The sequence below is a fragment of the Thermobia domestica genome, chromosome 11 (assembly GCF_964235325.1).
Source record: "Thermobia domestica chromosome 11, izTheDome1.hap1.1, whole genome shotgun sequence".
NCBI lineage: Eukaryota > Metazoa > Arthropoda > Insecta > Zygentoma > Lepismatidae > Thermobia > Thermobia domestica.
In genome coordinates, this window is record NC_137464.1 from 259,583,795 (window position 1) to 259,602,945 (window position 19,151).

At 38.2% G+C, this 19,151-nt stretch overlaps 1 protein-coding gene across 1 annotated transcript in view; it reads right to left on the reverse strand.

Moving 5' to 3' along the window:
* Nucleotides 1-10,180, reverse strand: part of LOC145664982 (uncharacterized) — a 536,351-nt gene extending 526,171 nt beyond the window's left edge. Inside the window, exon 1 of the mRNA XM_081732149.1 lies at nt 10,046-10,180. The gene's annotated coding sequence lies outside the window, so the exon portion shown is untranslated. The remainder of the gene's footprint in view (nt 1-10,045) is intronic.
* Between the last annotated feature and the right edge of the window lie 8,971 nt (nt 10,181-19,151).

The following is a 19,151-nucleotide window of genomic DNA, read 5'->3' on the forward strand; positions in this document are numbered from 1 at the left end:
AATTCACCAAGGATATTATAAAATAGAGGATCTGCCCATACGTATCTTCATCATATGAACTTAATGAAGCTAAAAAAACAACGGAACATCGTGTGAGCCGACACGCCTGATTGGCTACTCTCGTTCCCGCCATGATTGTTGGCTCGAAACATTGCGATCTTAGTGGCGCAGAGTGAGCAGAGTAGTGTGGCGAATCTGTGACGTATGGCTTCACGATTTTTGTTGTATGGGCAGATCCTCTATTTTATAACATCCTTGGAATTCACGTCGTTTGGAAGTCTGCCATAATTTTATCCTGTGAAACGAAACTCAGTTGTCATCCAATATACTTTACTCTATATTCGACAAGTAGAATACTATGTGCATAATAAACATGAATATTATGTGTGTTATAGTTAGAAATGTGTATGTAATTGTTATTAGAAAATACAACAATTAATAATATCTGCTACTTAACATTACATTTTCTCATATATATGGCATGCTGGCATAACAGCTCTTATGGCCCTGAGGCGCTCCAACGCCATCTGTTAGCAATCAGCTGAACTATGCCCAACCTAGCGACGATTACGTGATGAGAGTGCTGTGGCCTAATGGCTGACGTCTTTTTATTCATGTGTCTCCCCAGTTTGCCTCACGACACTGGGTGGGTGCCGAAAATTGGGAAGCGACGATCGGAAATGTAACCAGGGGCCACTATGATTTGTCACAAATCAGTACATCAATAAATAAACAAATCTATTCCGGAAGAATAAAAAAGTCTCAATTATTATTGGCAAAGAATGAGATATTGTTATTGCCACAAAAGTTTGTCTTTCTCGAAAACTACGCATGAGAAATCACTCATTTTGTTCAGCTTGATATGTTGTATCAATTAATGTACAGTATGTTTCATTCTTGCACAATAACATAGTTAAATACAAAATAAATTTTACGATAAAATGAAATCTTTTAGTTTAACGTCCCACTATTATTCCTTTTAGGCTAAAGAAGACGATGATTAAGAAGTGAATAATAATGGAATAATTTGTGGAATGAGCATGTGGGAGGAGACGAGAATACGCCCAGAAAACCTATTTGGAACCAGGGACCTTACACACACCAGAGGTAAGAGCTCTATTACTGAGCCACCGTTCCTCCTAAAGTTTGCGATAAAAATTATTCGTATTATTTCGCTATTTTGTATTAATTTTCACTAATTGTGCTGTGATCTCATTAACGCCTGTAAGGCGTAATTAGGGTATAGTTCGGTGTCAGTTGTATCCTAATAGATTCCGTGGATATCGTACAGACTCGATTACTAAGAGTACAAAAAATATCTTTTTCTCGAAAACTGCGCATAAGATTTACGATCAACCCATATCATTTTGTTCACGTAAATATCTATCAACTTGTACATGCTTCATGTTTTGAACATTTTTTTTTTACCATACTCTGATAATGTTCTTGAACTACTATTATCTGAATCCCAAAACTATTTACTTCGTTCATTTTAGTTGGTTTGCGAGGCCTTGATAGTTCTTAGCCCCTACACGTTTGCGCCACTCAACCTAAATACCAGCGGGCGAACCCACCGGGGATTCACTGGGTCCAGATCACCCCCCGAAAAGAACTTGCTAATCCGAAATAGGTTTGTACACTTCCTTAATAAAGCAATACTTGCTTAGCAGAGAAACGTTTCAAAAAGACTAAAGATTTGACTTTACGTATCAACTGTATTATTTCTTTCCTGATAAAAATAATCTAATATTATCATTTTTTGTGAGAATATACTTATGAATTAAAATTTACTTATTATTATTATTATTATTATTATTATTAGTAGTAGTAGTAGTAGTAGTAGTAGTATTGGCTGTAGAACGACACCCGTTCAACACTACATAAACATACTGTCTTGTATTATTGCCATTCCCAAACCTTGGACCCCTTACAATAAAAATTTCTTGGTGCGCGCCTGCCAGATACTAGACTATTAGGTTTCTGTTTAAAAAATGACATCAAACAGACAGAAAATAAAACTAAGGACTATGCATCTACGAATATTTAGTTAAGATACGTAAGTTCAAACGAAAAATTCAACGCGTATTGCTTGTGGCGAAGATAAAGGACTTTGGCCCTTAATATTGTTATTCAATTATTATATTATTAGCTAAAAATGGCCGTTCTTCGCAAGGAGATAATAGGTTTATTGACAGTACTCGAACTCCTTCCTCTCTTAGGATAAGCATGGGGATGAATTTTGACTAAAACGGCATGAGATATATCAATATTCACCTTAGCGAGTCAGAAAACTATGGATTCGTCAGTAATATTGATCGTGCAGGTGATCCTGGGTTCAATTCCGAAAAGGAGAGCACGTTAGTATTTTTTCATTATTTAACGCCCTACGGCTATGCTCTTTAGGCTAAAGGAGATGAGTGATTGAAAAAAATCAATGATTCTTTGTGACCTTAAATTTCACTGTTCTCCCACCGGAAATCGAACCTGGGATTACGTGCATCAAAGACACACGGACTAGACACTAGACCAGCGAGGAGGGTGAGAGCACAATCTTTCACTTGCCTTAATCATGCATCTTGTTTAGAATTAAAGTGCATAATCGTGAAACAATAAAGTAAAAAAAAATAATTTTCGATTATTGATTATTTTCACATGTCAATTCCTTTCATCCCTCATCCTGTACCAATAGGGAATAAATTTAGACTTAAACAGCATCTGGATTGTCACTATTCATCTCAGCGATTGCGAAAACTATGAATTGGACATTAATATCGCTTTTTGTTTTACATATCACTCACTTATAACCTTTATCCACCCCTTGCCATGCAATATGTGTTAGAAACATATATTAGGGCAGGGTGCACTTAAGCACCAAAAATCCTTACAATCAGTTCAACTGTCTAATAGCGAATAAACATCATTACATTCATATTCATTTATATACGTTTACTATTAAGCTAACAAAATAAACTAAATTGTTTTAGTCATGTTTTATTACCAGATTACCAAGGCAAGTACCAATTGCCTTTTAAAATTTAATGTTATTAAAATGTTTGTATAATTTCTTCGATTACAAATATTCGATTTACTCAGCGACTCAATATATATATTCAATCTACACGCAACTAGTAATGAAGTTCTCGAATAGGAAAAAACCCCCGTCATTTATTGATTTTAGCAAACCTTTATTATACATACGTATTGTATTTATTTAACATATATTTGTTCAATGTGTTTCCTACTAATTCATTTTATAAATACCTATTTTCCTGAAAATAAGCGAACTAGTATACTTTTAAAAAAATTCCCCTACCATTACGTAATAAGTTCTACGCTAAACCTTATAAATATAATAAAACTTATTTTACGCGTTTCTCACAATGATTATAGCGCACATTGGTAACGGTTTTGCCCCGACTTGACAAGCACAACAGTGTCTTCTGAAAATGAACTTAATCTGTCTTTTGGGCGAAAAATTAACGTAAGATCCGGTCTTACTTTCGCGGAAATATCGTAGCAATTACTGACTTTTTAAACAAAAATTGTTTATTTATTCATTTACTAGCAAAATTCTTATTCTTCGCACGGGGAGAATACGTTTCGTTTTGGACATAAAGGGCTAAATTTGTATTTAAACTGCATCGGAAGAGTCCCTATTCGTTTCCCCCTCCCCAAGGTTGCACAGTCAAAGAGAAATGCTAAAAATCATCCCAGGCTCGAATCTCAACTATGTTGAAAATTTGATCGAGATCAGTGACTTTTATTTTGATATATATAGATTCAAATATTTGACGAAGTTGAAATCGAAAATTTGATAACGAATAACTGAAAAACCAAAAATCTTCACAGGGAAACACTCCACATCGGTACTACTTAGGTCAAGATCAATTTCCATGCTACATTTGATCAAAGTCGGAGACGCTCTGCGGATTGTGTACGCACAGGCGTAACTAAAAAGAGGGCAGGTTTCATAAAACACTGTTGGCTTTCCATAGAATATCATTGGACCACATACTGGCTTTGGTTGTTTCTTGAATTCTCGTAATGAAGTTGTCATGCTCCCCTGCCCATAGCAAAATATCCTAGTTACACCCGTGTACGTACGATATATACTGTTATTCCAAACCTGGTTTCCAGGATCATCCAAGCAAGCCTATCTTTGATACCATTGTTTGATAAATCTTTTTTCTCTTCGGGGCTCTCGGTTTCTTATCTTTATTTTAGTTTCACTCATTTCATTTTTATTCACAGTCCGAACGTCAATATTGTCAATTTAGTTATTTTATGCTAAATCTAGCAATTTTCACATTGTGCTTAATATTTTTTTGTAGTTTAACGTCCCACGATTATGCCCCGAGGCTAATGGAGACAGTGATGATTAGATTAATGATAACGGTGGAATGAACAGAAAATGAGAGAAACCGAGAAACCCACGCTCACGGTGTTTGTCCATCACAAAACTCTCTTGGCACGGGCTGGGATTGAACCACGGACCCAATGTACCGGAGGTAAACGCACTACCAGTGAGTCACCGCGGGCCCATATGGTGTCTAGCCAGTAAAAATATAATTTAACAATTTGCTTTAATTTTGGCGATTTCGACACTCATGATAGCCAATTTCTAGCCATTTGTCTTTAACGGAAATTAAACTTCTTGTCAGCCGAAACTTAAGAGGCCATATCACTGCGAAATTAAAATACCGCTAATTTTACAGTAATCACGTGATATCTTCAAATAAATAAAAGATAATCAAAATGTCGAACAAGATCGCTTTAGAGAATATTATTTTGCATGAGGTACCGTTATCACTAGTCACCTAGTAGCTTTTTGTTGGCAGCCATTGACAGAAACGCGAAAATAAATGCCGATTTTATAAATGGCTGGAAATCAAAAGGAGATAAGTGAACCGTGATAACGGTATCTCATGTATAATAATATTGTCTAGGGAGCTCTTGTTTCACTTTTTGATTATCTCTTATCTAGTTAAAGATATCACATAATTACTGTAAAATTAGCGGTATTTTAATTTCGCAATGATAAGTCCTCTTAAACAATAATAATAAATTAACAATATAAATGAAAATGAAATAAAGAACTTCCTCCTGTTTGCAATAGACTAGTTCTTACATTTTTACTCCACAGTGCATCTTATGTTTCTTACTTGTACCGTACCATTCTCAGTTACGTGGCCTGTCACGCACGCTCATCGATGTCATCGTTAAACTTTGTCCGTGATTGTACTTTTAGTTCAATATTCTTCAAAGGACATTCAACGAACAGCGAAAGGAAATGATGGATATATTCAAAACTAAATTGTAATTAATTAATGATTTTTTTGTCTGTACAACTGCTTTGTAATTCTGTCTTTGAAATCGTTGCCAAGCATTGAAGTCAGCTAACTTTCACAAGTCAACGTGTAAGATTCATGCATTGACAAATATAACGACAGAAGTGGATTTCAGAGGTTCACACGTCTTTACGTATTTCATCATGAGTACAAGAAATTCCGTAACCTCGCCTCGAGTCGCATAACAAAACTACTGGGCTTTTCCAAAGTCACGGTAGTAGCTTTGAAAACCGATCAGGAGGAACATCTTGTTATTAGTGTGTATTATATCGCTAATCAAGACTACATCAATAAGCCGAAGGTATGAACCTATTTCATATTTGTCAATGCCTAGTCATGAATCAGTGTTTGGCTAGTTTCAAATAGACACTACTGCACTGAAAATTACACACATTAAAGACATTCCCCACAAATCCTATTCTTTTATTTCAACAGAAAAGATTAATCATGAATATTAGCGTACGAAATTATCGATGTCTAGGTTACTAAGAAATTTGGTTATGCTATGATACCTCGTGCATACGTCCCGTTCTATGCAAATCATAAATAACTCATAGCAGAACTGCAGTATATTAGTATATCGTGATTCTAGGTATTTCGCCTTTCAGCAGCTAATTTCAACTCATGATTAAATTGTATATTAGTGTTTCGAGGGTAGTTTCTGGCTAGAAGTGTAAACTTTTAACACGGGCGGATCCAGGGGAGGGCGATCGAGGCAATCTCCCCCCCCCCAGAAAGGGAAACTTTTTTATTTTATATATAAATAAAACCCATCCCCGAGTTTGACGCTCTTAAAAGTAGCTCTAAGTACCAGTATTACAACCCACCGCCCCCCCCCAGAAGTCCGTCCTGGATCCGCCCCTGACTTCTAGTGTTGTTGCTATATTCAATACATATAATCAATATTAGTGCAACAATTAGGAACCTTAAAATTCAAGAGATATTTAGTATTTCCGGTCAATGATGTGAACAAAGTATTTTCTAACAATGCTACCGTAAATGTGAATTAAGGCTAAAAGTGATTAATTTGAGAATGTAAGGGAAATTATTACAGTAGTTTTTAATTGACAGTATAATTATGAAATATTCTGATCTTTTTATGATTAAATTCTGTTAGCTAAAAATTTAGGCACAATATGTAGTAGAGTTCAGCCAGTTTTACCTATGTTCTATAAGTTATTTATCTATTTCCCCTTGACAACAATGAAAACGGTGCCCCAGTGCTAGATCTGTCATCTCTGGTGAGAGGGGTTCCAGGTCATGTAAGTTTGTACTGGACAAAATCCAGTTCACGGGTTTCATCTCGTCTCCTCCCACATTTCTATTCCACCAGTTCATTTATAATCAGTCACTATTATTAATCATCCGTCTCTTTAAACATACAGGGCTTAACCGAGATATGTACGGAAATCAAAGGTTTGCACAGGAAAATATGTCACATGGATATAAAGTGCATCAAGGTCCATGCAAAGTTGGTCACGATTAGATAAGTTCTGTTGATCACCTACAAGGTCTAACCCCACGCTAAGTTTTTTCACGATCGATTAAGTTCCGTTGATTGTCTACAAGGTCTACCTCCACGCTAAGTTTGGTCACGATCAGATAAGTTCAGTTGAACGCCTACGAGGCATAACTCCAGGCTAAGTTTGGTCACGATCAGGTAAGTTCTGTTGATCGCCTACGACGTCTAACTGCATGCTAATTTTGGTCACGAACAGATATGTTCTGTTGATCGCCTGCGAAGTCCACCTTCATGCTAAGTTTAGTCACGATCGCATAACTTATGTTGATTACATACGAGGTCTACCTCCGTGCTAAGTTTGGTCACGATCGGATAAGTTCTGTTGATCGCCTACGAGGTCTACCTCCGTGCTAAGTTTGGTCACGATCGGATAGGTTCTGTTGAACGCCTATGATGTCTAATTCAGTTTGGTCACGATAAGATAAGTTCTGTTGATCGCCTACGAGGTCTACCTCCGTGCTAAGTTTGGTCACGATCGGATAAGTTCTGTTGATCGCCTACAAGATCTACTTCCATGCTAAGTTTGGTCACAATTGGTTAAGTTCTGTCGATCGTCTACGAGTTTTAACTCCGTGCTGAGATTGGTCACGATCAGTTAAGTCCTGTTGATCGCTTACGAAGTCCACCGTCATGCTAAGTTTGGTCAGGATGGCGTAAGTTCTGTTGATAGGTAACTATCTTTGTGACTGATATTTTTTTTAGAAAAATATGAGCAACATAAACTAGCAATACTTGTATAGATAGAACTGATTTTATTTATGTATTTATTAGATTTTCAACGTAGAAGTTCAGCTAATGCTCTTAAATAACAATAAAGTCTGATAAACGTAGCAAATAAATTACGCGATTCCATATAGAGAATATTTGAAGAGCCTTTCTGCAATTTAATAAAAGCTTCATACCTTTGGTATAGGCAACCAACATTTCTCTGCTATTGTACTGGTTGCATAGAAGCTAGGGAGTGCTAACGACTTGGAAAGGGATAAGAACAGCCACTGTTACCTAAAAAGCTGTTAACCGGTTGATTCCACTTACGAACTCGGCCTGCCATCTGCTTTAGCTGCCTTTTGCAAAAAAGAAAAAAAAGTCCAAAAATTCGCTTTTGTTCAAGAGTTACTGTGGTGTGGAGTAAAGAACTGGCGGATTAACAGTACAATGTTATACGTATCTTAACAAATGAAGGGACAGTATATATTTATTCGAAAAAAAAAAACTTCCAAATGTGGACAGTTTATATTGATAAGGTTGTCAATAGGAACGAGGAAGAAATATCGAAACAAATTAGAACAGTGTGTACATTTAAAGGTATACGATTCTATCATTCGCCTGGCAGAACTACGGGAAAATTTTCAAAAAAATATTTACGATTTTCAAGTATTGAATACGACTCAGGATCTCTTATTTTGAGAAACATAACAAAATATTACAATATTTACACATTACTCAACTGATTTACAATGCTCCTTCTTTCTAAATTTTGAGATCATTTTTTTATTTTAAATTCTCATAAAATACTTAAAGATCTTATTGCAAATTGTGGCGAGAACAGTCAATTAACGATTTCGATATAACTAACATGAATAGTAACCACGAAGCCTTCAAAGCCTTCGCTTACTTGAAAAATGACTTCGTTTCTAAAGTTCGAATTTGATTATCCTAGTTCCACCGGGATCGTAACAAGTAAAAGACTGCCAAAAAATAGTGCGTTCTTTATAAAAATCACAATGATAATTAGCAAATAAACAGTACAGTCGTTGTTTAAAGAAATAAAAGATAAAATCAGAGCTCTCGCTACTCTGCTAGCCTAGTGACTAGTGCGCTTCCATCTGGTGTGCTGGGTCTCGGGTTGGTTCCCGGTAGGCCAGTCTTGCATTTATATGGTAGTTGAAGTTTCGGTACATGATTCATATAGCCTGGGCTCTGAAAGGGATACTAAACCCTAGTCCAATCAGAAACGACACAGAAGAAAGAAACAGGAATAGTAAAAGTTATTTCGCTCGTTACGTCCATCTCTTTCGCCATCCCTCAACATTTACTAATATACAAGAAATCATCTGCCATCCAAAATTTTCTTGGTCGCATCTTCATAATTCTTGTAATCTACATCTTACATCAGGAACGTACGTAGGGGTGCGTTCTGGAGGTCCAAACCCTCACAAATTCCGATTTTTCTGTACGTTTAGTGTTATTTTAGGAGGTGATTCTACAAATTTTCATATAATTTATCCTCATATGAATTTGAGCCAGCCCGAAACTATCTGAACCCCCTGAAGTAAATTCCTGCGTACGTCTCTGTCTTACATTACTGTCATGGGATACGATCATACTAATTCTACTTTTTTCTTTTTGTTTTTGTATAAATATTTGCTCGAATAAATTTTATAATTCTTTATCAATTTCTTTCAACTTTCAAAAGACAAGTTAATGAAAAAGTACTATTTCAACTTTCAGTTTGAATGCAAACTGAAGATGTCCTAAAAATCCATTATTAATATTGTTTAATAGTTTTTTAAAGACACAATTTAGAGATGAACTGTACTTTTTGTTCTTTTAAGGTACAGAGAAAATTACTTTCAAGATCTACACCGGTTTCGCAAAACTTTTTCAAAGATTTTTTTTTTTTAAAATGAAGATGTTTTTTCAAAACAAAAAAATTCCAGTTCAAGATGGACAGTGCTAATAAACGCGTGCACGCAGACGACAGCTTTGTCTAGGGTCTTCGCAGCTTTCCAACCCTTATTTTTTTCCCGCCAACCCCTTGATTTCTGCTCCAGCCATCCCAGGTCACATCAACCCCTTCCGAGCAGCACAATCCACATCTCTCTCAACAAATCATGCACAAATCAACGCGATGTACGCATATTTCAAACTGTTTTCATGATTATACTTTTATAAAAATATGTTTCAGCAGTGAATTTGTGTTTATTTAGATTATAAAACCGTTACAAACTCAAATTATCAGTAGTAAGATATGCGGTTTTTTTTCGTTTCTTGCGCGGGTAACTGATTTCGCAAGTCAAAGCTTTTTTTTAAGAAAAAAATTCAAACCCGGTAAACCTATCATTTCTCACAGAGCTCAAAGATTTACAAAAGATTTCATTTAATATTAACAAAGAAAATTGGCAAATGCAAATATTGTTTCTGTAAAGAAATTGCAAAGACAATTCGTACTTACCTCTCACTCAGCTAACAAGTGTCCGTGAGTAGTTTTTTCCCTGGATTTTTTTCTTTCTTTGTTTCCGTGGGGTCTGCGCAAGGAAAACGCTTTACTAAACCAGCGCTCGTTAGTTGAGCGTCCTGCCGCCGTTCACCTACAAAATAATCTCTAGTACTAAGCGCGGACGATAGATGGAGAGAGTGCAGTGCAAACACAAATTTCTTACGCAAGCGCCTAGCAACAGCGAATCAATAGGGCGGGCACTCGTCGTACGCAAACCTCCTTTTACACCTGCCAGACACGGGTTGCCACTGTCACAAATAGTTTTGGTTGTAAAAATGTGACGTAGAACTCAGCATCGATCATTTATGTTGTCCTGTCACTGTGAGTACATCCTACGTCTTAGATTTGCAGTTCTCCAGAATGCCATTTCGCAAGCAACCGAGCCCTGATTTTAAAGCGAATAACGCAAGGTACCTTATAATACATTATCGTTTTTATTGTTTTATTGCCATATTGTGTGTTAGAGTTTGAATATTTTGATTAGAGTGATTTACCGTATATCCGATCAAGGGCGTCATTTGTGGTGGGCAGGGTCAATTGCCCCTTCGAGTTCGAAAAATGAAATGAAATCTTTAAATTTTACGTCCCACGCTTATGCCGGTTAGGCTAAGGGAGACGGTGATGATGAGAGATGAGTGAAATGGTGGAATGAAGAAAGTGGGAGGAAACGGGAGAACCCCGAGAAAACCCACGAGCGCGGTGTTTGTCCACCACAAAGTCCACACGGCGCGTGCTAGGATCGAACCAGGACCCCAAGCACCGTAGGTGAACGCTCTACCACTGAGCCACCGCCCCCCTTCGAGTTCGAGAAAGACACGGTTTTTAATAAGTTGTACACTAATCTAATCTACTATAGATAAAATAAAGAGTTTGTTTGTCTGTCTCCCCGTGTGCGGCCTGGGGACCAGACGAGTGGACCGAGAGTCACCAAATTTTGGTCCACGAACCAGACCAAGACGAAGCGTTTATTTTTCAAAATTCGGACCATCAGGAGGTCTCAGGGCGGGGGCGTTTACCAGGACATGTAAAAGTAGTAGAAAATGACCAATATTAGTGTGAAATTCATACTTTTGCGGTCGCTGAGATCAATGGTGAAACTCCGATCGCATTAATTCCAAAGTCACTCCATTCGACTGCGGGCCTGGGATCACAGGGGGGATACCTAGACCAGGGACGGCGCCAGGAACGCTTGATATGGTGAGCGGAAAGAGGCGGACCTAGTTGCTGGGTGGACGGACAATGAAAATGAGAACTTGGCAATGTAGACATTTTTTTGACAATAATTAAGTTTCAATTTTTATAGTCTTTAGTTAGCTAAGGTTCAGGCCGAAATAGGGGAGGAACAAGGATGTGGAAAACAGCTGTCTTGGCCTTATAGAAGGTACAATTCCGGCATTCGCCTGGTGGGACTGAAGAAATGCAGGACTTAGGATGGGCTGTGGGAGTTCGTGGCTATATGCTCGACCTATAGAATTCCTCATGGCAAACACACTACCTCTACTTCCATTTTTTAAAGCAATAATAACAGTGTGTACTGTGTAGTCGAAGTTCAAGACAGCTTTATCTCCTCTCCCTCCAAGAATGCACATGAATTCATAGAAATAAAAGAAGGTTCCAACAACACAGACTAACAGATAATACTCTACTTTTCGTTAATAACATAAAATACACAATAAGTAGGTAAAGTAAAACAAGGATAAAATAGGCTACTGCAAACATTTTTATCTTTGAAGGAATTATCAGAAGAAAGTTTGAGTCAAAAAATATAAATCAGTATAATCTTCAGAGGCAATGCTGTCGTCTTCGCTCTCTCCAGCATCTAGTTCATTTTCACTTTCTTCGAAATCGAACACTTCAAATTGCGAATCCTGGTTGTCACATGTATTTGTATTTTTGTCTTTTTCTCTGTTGAAGAAGGATTATCATTAACGTCAACGGATTGAAAATCGCGTTTCTTTGAACGCGAGGAAGACACTGAGTCTGAGAAGAGATCGCTAAGTTTTCTCGACATATTAGGTGAACAAGCACCGACCACCGAGACTTCTGAACGCAACAGAGATCAACTCAACAATGCTATAATAAGGGGTCGCCCACCCCCGCCCACCCTTAACGCCGTCCCTGACCGAGACATGTAAAAAATAATCCAAAATGACCACTAATAGTGTCAAATCTATAGTTTTTGCGGTCTCTGAGATCAATGGTGGCACTCCTATTAGGGATGACTTTCAAATTAAGCTACCATTGTATGTGGGTCGGGGGTCACCTTCGGAGGGGGAGGTACCGAGACATGTAAAAATAATCAAAAATTACCTATAATAGTGTCAAATCCATAGTTTTCGCGATCACTGAGCTTAATAGTGATCCTCTCACAGGCGTTGATTTCCAAATACAGCCCTCATGCGAAGAATGGGTATTTTCAGCAGGTATACCAATAAAAAACGTAGATGTCGAATGTCGGTGGGCAAGTTTTCCCAGGAAACCTGACATGACGCTAACGAGTTCGATATTCCCAGGCCAGTAGCACCAAACGGTGATGGAGCTCAAAGTTTGTTTGGGTCCTCAAGAATATGGATATCTTTGTTTCGAACTCTGCTTGGATATCTGACCACGAATACATATCTGAACTCCAACTGCACGAACCCAAAGTTATACAAAAATCGCGCCGCTAGCTTTGTACACTTTTTATAATAATAAATTCGATGCAATATGAACAAATATAGGCATTACTAATATCTTTCAAAATTAGATGAATTGGGACAGCACACTGAATAATGTTGGGACAAGCAGAGTGAATATAAACTCAACAGTTAAAAGTGACACATCACAAATCAGTTGTAGCAAAAGCTTGTTTTAAAGTAAATAATATCACAGTAATTAAAACAAAATGAAAGTGTGAAACAAAATAAATTTATTGTGCAGGTAAGAACATAATAAACCAATGTTACATAATGAGCATATAATTACATCATCATCATCATCATAGGTATTCTGCCATTATTGGCAGGTCATTTGCCACAACTGAGAAGCTTCCATGCTGCACGGTCTTACCGCTAATCTCTTCGTCTTCATGTACGATTTTTCTCTTTTGATATCGTCTATTAATTGTAGTCTCCTTCGCCCCCCCCCTCTCTTTCCTACCACCATACTCTCTAGCACGTCCTTCATGATACAGTTCCTTCTTAGCCAATCTCCCAACCAGTTTCTCTTCGTCTTCTTAAAATAATATCTAAAATTGTTCTTTTCTCCCCCATTATTTCTAATATCTTCTCATTCGTTTTTCGCTCAACCTAGCTTATTCTCTGTATTCTTCTTCACACCCACATTTTGAAAGCTTCCAGTCGATTTTAATCATTTTTTTTCGTAATGTCTATGTTTCTGACCCTTACAGTACAATACTCAACACGAAGCATTTTATAAGTCTTTTTCTCGATTCTTTATTCAAGTTCCCCAAGCATTTTCTCCCTACTAAGGCTCCTTTCGTCATTCCTATTCTTGCTTTTAATTCACCTTCACACTTCATGTCATCACTAATAATGCTACCCAGGTATCGAAAACTAGACACTTTTTTTCTATTTTCTCCCGTCCTACTTTTATATTTGACACTGATCACTTCGTTCCAATCACCATGACCAAGTATGTTTGTGGTTGAAAACGTAATGAACCGTAGGTTTACTTGAGGCACTCTCGTTTTCTTCCACTTTCTCATTCCACTAATTCTTCCATTATTCACTTTTCTTAATCATCCATCACCCTTAGCCTAAAGGGGGCATAAACGTGAGACGTTAAACTAGACCCGAAACCAACCACAGAGATTTGTGGGGGCCATGAATATGTTAGGGGGGGAAAAGTCATTAAAAATTATCTTACAAATTTCTAAATTGTGCATTTTGTATTGAGGTTGGAGGGGTCACGAAAAGTTTAGGGAGGCCAGGGCCCCCTAGCTCCCCTCTGGTTGCGAGCGTGCGTTAAACTGAAAAAAAAAAATATGTATATTACATATTACTGTTGAAATACAAGTTGAAACTGCTGCACACGCTCATGGCTTTTGTACAAGTGTTAGAATATGGCGTTTTCATGCTGGAGATATGTATGGTGTAATAATTTCTGCTACTTTTCTGAAGACAGCTTATACGTAGTGCTTCTACTGAGGATAAAAACGGTTGAATGTTTTATGAAGAAATATCTTCCAACTCTGGCTAGTTTACTAATCGTTCTACATTTAAGATTCTATGAAAGGTTTTATTCTATTGTGTTTGTTTACATTGCGTCGCTACGTAATGGCTTTAGTACGTACTTTCACCACTTGACTGACGCTGAAGTGAAAAGACGCTCAGAGATGATGAATACATGAATAAATCAAAGAGGGAATCGGGAATTTATCAGTTTGTTTTTGGGAAAGGGAATAAGGGCTACCTATTTGTAAGAAAAAATCACCATGGAGGGGAAATGGATAGTTGACCCAAAGAGTGTATGCAAACAGACAATTATTACTTTCAAGGCAAAGTATTTAGCAGAATAGAAAGATTGTCATAAATTCTTTTTAGTACAGATTAAGTATACGGGGTCAAAATTACGAGGGTAATCCAGAAAGTAAAGCCTCCAAGGTGATACCTTAATTGGTGTTTGACGGGTTGCACCGATACAGATACCAGTGGAAAGCTTGCAATATCAGCTACAAATTGTGCCATCATTTTTCAACATAGTCCCTGTTACGGGCAACACACTTTCACCAACGCGAAACCAGGTTTTTCATGCCATCGGCGAAGAATTGTGGTAGATGCTGGCGACATCTGCCGATTTACTGCTTTCACCTCCGCTCCATAACTGTAGCGTTGGCCCTTAAGTTTGGGGAAGAGCCAAAAGTCGTAGGATGCTAGATCCGAACTATAGGTAGGATGAGGCAGAATGTCAACAACACTTTGCCAACAGATGGGACAACTTTGAATTTGTTTATGTACGCACGACTCGTTGACGCGATAAATGTCCCTGGGCGCACAACCTTCCCACAGTCAGAAATTCAATGACAGCCCGCTGTTTCAACCTGACGTCACCACTGTATGCCATGGATTGCTCCATTACTCTGGAACAAGAAGAGATAGGAAGGTGAAACAAGTGACATTCTATAGCTTAAACATCAGTGCATTAATGATAAACAGTTGAGAATGTTTTCAGTCCTATTGGCCAAGTAATGGGCTTGGAGGCTTTACTTTCTGAATTACGTACATAGTTTCGCTTGAGATGTATATCAATAACAGCCCGCTGTTTCAACCGGACGTCACCACTGTATGCCATGGATTGCTCCATTACTCTGGAACAAGAAGAGATAGGAAGGTGAAACAAGTGACATTCTATAGCTTAAACATCAGTGCATTAATGATAAACAGTTGAGAATGTTTTCAGTCCTATTGGCCAAGTAATGGGCTTGGAGGCTTTACTTTCTGAATTACGTACATAGTTTCGCTTGAGATGTATATCAATAACAGCCCGCTGTTTCAACCGGACGTCACCACTGGATGCCATGGATTGCTCCATTACTCTGGAACAAGAAGAGATAGGAAGGAGAAACAAGTGACATTCTATAGCTTAAACATCAGTGCATTAATGATAAACAGTTGAGAATGTTTTCAGTCCTATTGGCCAAGTAATGGGCTTGGAGGCTTTACTTTCTGAATTTCGTACATAGTTTCGCTTGAGATGTATATCAATAACAGCCCGCTGTTTCAACCGGACGTCACCACTGTATGCCATGGATTGCTCCATTACTCTGGAACAAGAAGAGATAGGAAGGTGAAACAAGTGACATTCTATAGCTTAAACATCAGTGCATTAATGATAAACAGTTGAGAATGTTTTCAGTCCTATTGGCCAAGTAATGGGCTTGGAGGCTTTACTTTCTGAATTACGTACATAGTTTCGCTTGAGATGTATATCAATAACAGCCCGCTGTTTCAACCGGACGTCACCACTGGATGCCATGGATTGCTCCATTACTCTGGAACAAGAAGAGATAGGAAGGTGAAACAAGTGACATTCTATAGCTTAAACATCAGTGCATTAATGATAAACAGTTGAGAATGTTTTCAGTCCTATTGGCCAAGTAATGGGCTTGGAGGCTTTACTTTCTGAATTACGTACATAGTTTCGCTTGAGATGTATATCAATAACAGCCCGCTGTTTCAACCGGACGTCACCACTGTATGCCATGGATTGCTCCATTACTCTGGAACAAGAAGAGATAGGAAGGTGAAACAAGTGACATTCTATAGCTTAAACATCAGTGCATTAATGATAAACAGTTGAGAATGTTTTCAGTCCTATTGGCCAAGTAATGGGCTTGGAGGCTTTACTTTCTGAATTACGTACATAGTTTCGCTTGAGATGTATATCAATAACAGCCCGCTGTTTCAACCGGACGTCACCACTGGATGCCATGGATTGCTCCATTACTCTGGAACAAGAAGAGATAGGAAGGTGAAACAAGTGACATTCTATAGCTTAAACATCAGTGCATTAATGATAAACAGTTGAGAATGTTTTCAGTCCTATTGGCCAAGTAATGGGCTTGGAGGCTTTACTTTCTGAATTACGTACATAGTTTCGCTTGAGATGTATATCAATAACAGCCCGCTGTTTCAACCTGACGTCACCACTGTATGCCATGGATTGCTCCATTACTCTGGAACAAGAAGAGATAGGAAGGTGAAACAAGTGACATTCTATAGCTTAAACATCAGTGCATTAATGATAAACAGTTGAGAATGTTTTCAGTCCTATTGGCCAAGTAATGGGCTTGGAGGCTTTACTTTCTGAATTACGTACATAGTTTCGCTTGAGATGTATATCAATAACAGCCCGCTGTTTCAACCGGACGTCACCACTGTATGCCATGGATTGCTCCATTACTCTGGAACAAGAAGAGATAGGAAGGTGAAACAAGTGACATTCTATAGCTTAAACATCAGTGCATTAATGATAAACAGTTGAGAATGTTTTCAGTCCTATTGGCCAAGTAATGGGCTTGGAGGCTTTACTTTCTGAATTACGTACATAGTTTCGCTTGAGATGTATATCAATAACAGCCCGCTGTTTCAACCGGACGTCACCACTGGATGCCATGGATTGCTCCATTACTCTGGAACAAGAAGAGATAGGAAGGAGAAACAAGTGACATTCTATAGCTTAAACATCAGTGCATTAATGATAAACAGTTGAGAATGTTTTCAGTCCTATTGGCCAAGTAATGGGCTTGGAGGCTTTACTTTCTGAATTACGTACATAGTTTCGCTTGAGATGTATATCAATAACAGCCCGCTGTTTCAACCGGACGTCACCACTGTATGCCATGGATTGCTCCATTACTCTGGAACAAGAAGAGATAGGAAGGTGAAACAAGTGACATTCTATAGCTTAAACATCAGTGCATTAATGATAAACAGTTGAGAATGTTTTCAGTCCTATTGGCCAAGTAATGGGCTTGGAGGCTTTACTTTCTGAATTACGTACATAGTTTCGCTTGAGATGTATATCAATAACAGCCCGCTGTTTCAACCGGACGTCACCACTGGATGCCATGGATTGTTCCATTACTCTGGAACAAGAAGAGATAGGAAGGTGAAACAAGTTTCATTCTATAGCTTAAACATCAGTGCATTAATGATAAACAGTTGAGAATGTTTTCAGTCCTATTGGCCAAGTAATGGGCTTGGAGGCTTTACTTTCTGAATTACGTACATAGTTTCGCTTGAGATGTATATCAATAACAGCCCGCTGTTTCAACCGGACGTCACCACTGGATGCCATGGATTGCTCCATTACTCTGGAACAAGAAGAGATAGGAAGGTGAAACAAGTGACATTCTATAGCTTAAACATCAGTGCATTAATGATAAACAGTTGAGAATGTTTTCAGTCCTATTGGCCAAGTAATGGGCTTGGAGGCTTTACTTTCTGAATTACGTACATAGTTTCGCTTGAGATGTATATCAATAACAGCCCGCTGTTTCAACCGGACGTCACCACTGGATGCCATGGATTGCTCCATTACTCTGGAACAAGAAGAGATAGGAATTAGAAACAAGTGACATTCTATAGCTTAAACATCAGTGCATTAATGATAAACAGTTGAGAATGTTTTCAGTCCTATTGGCCAAGTAATGGGCTTGGAGGCTTTACTTTCTGAATTACGTACATAGTTTCGCTTGAGATGTATATCAATAACAGCCCGCTGTTTCAACCGGACGTCACCACTGTATGCCATGGATTGCTCCATTACTCTGGAACAAGAAGAGATAGGAAGGTGAAACAAGTGACATTCTATAGCTTAAACATCAGTGCATTAATGATAAACAGTTGAGAATGTTTTCAGTCCTATTGGCCAAGTAATGGGCTTGGAGGCTTTACTTTCTGAATTACGTACATAGTTTCGCTTGAGATGTATATCAATAACAGCCCGCTGTTTCAACCGGACGTCACCACTGTATGCCATGGATTGCTCCATTACTCTGGAACAAGAAGAGATAGGAAGGTGAAACAAGTGACATTCTATAGCTTAAACATCAGTGCATTAATGATAAACAGTTGAGAATGTTTTCAGTCCTATTGGCCAAGTAATGGGCTTGGAGGCTTTACTTTCTGAATTACGTACATAGTTTCGCTTGAGATGTATATCAATAACAGCCCGCTGTTTCAACCGGACGTCACCACTGTATGCCATGGATTGCTCCATTACTCTGGAACAAGAAGAGATAGGAAGGTGAAACAAGTGACATTCTATAGCTTAAACATCAGTGCATTAATGATAAACAGTTGAGAATGTTTTCAGTCCTATTGGCCAAGTAATGGGCTTGGAGGCTTTACTTTCTGAATTACGTACATAGTTTCGCTTGAGATGTATATCAATAACAGCCCGCTGTTTCAACCGGACGTCACCACTGGATGCCATGGATTGCTCCATTACTCTGGAACAAGAAGAGATAGGAAGGTGAAACAAGTGACATTCTATAGCTTAAACATCAGTGCATTAATGATAAACAGTTGAGAATGTTTTCAGTCCTATTGGCCAA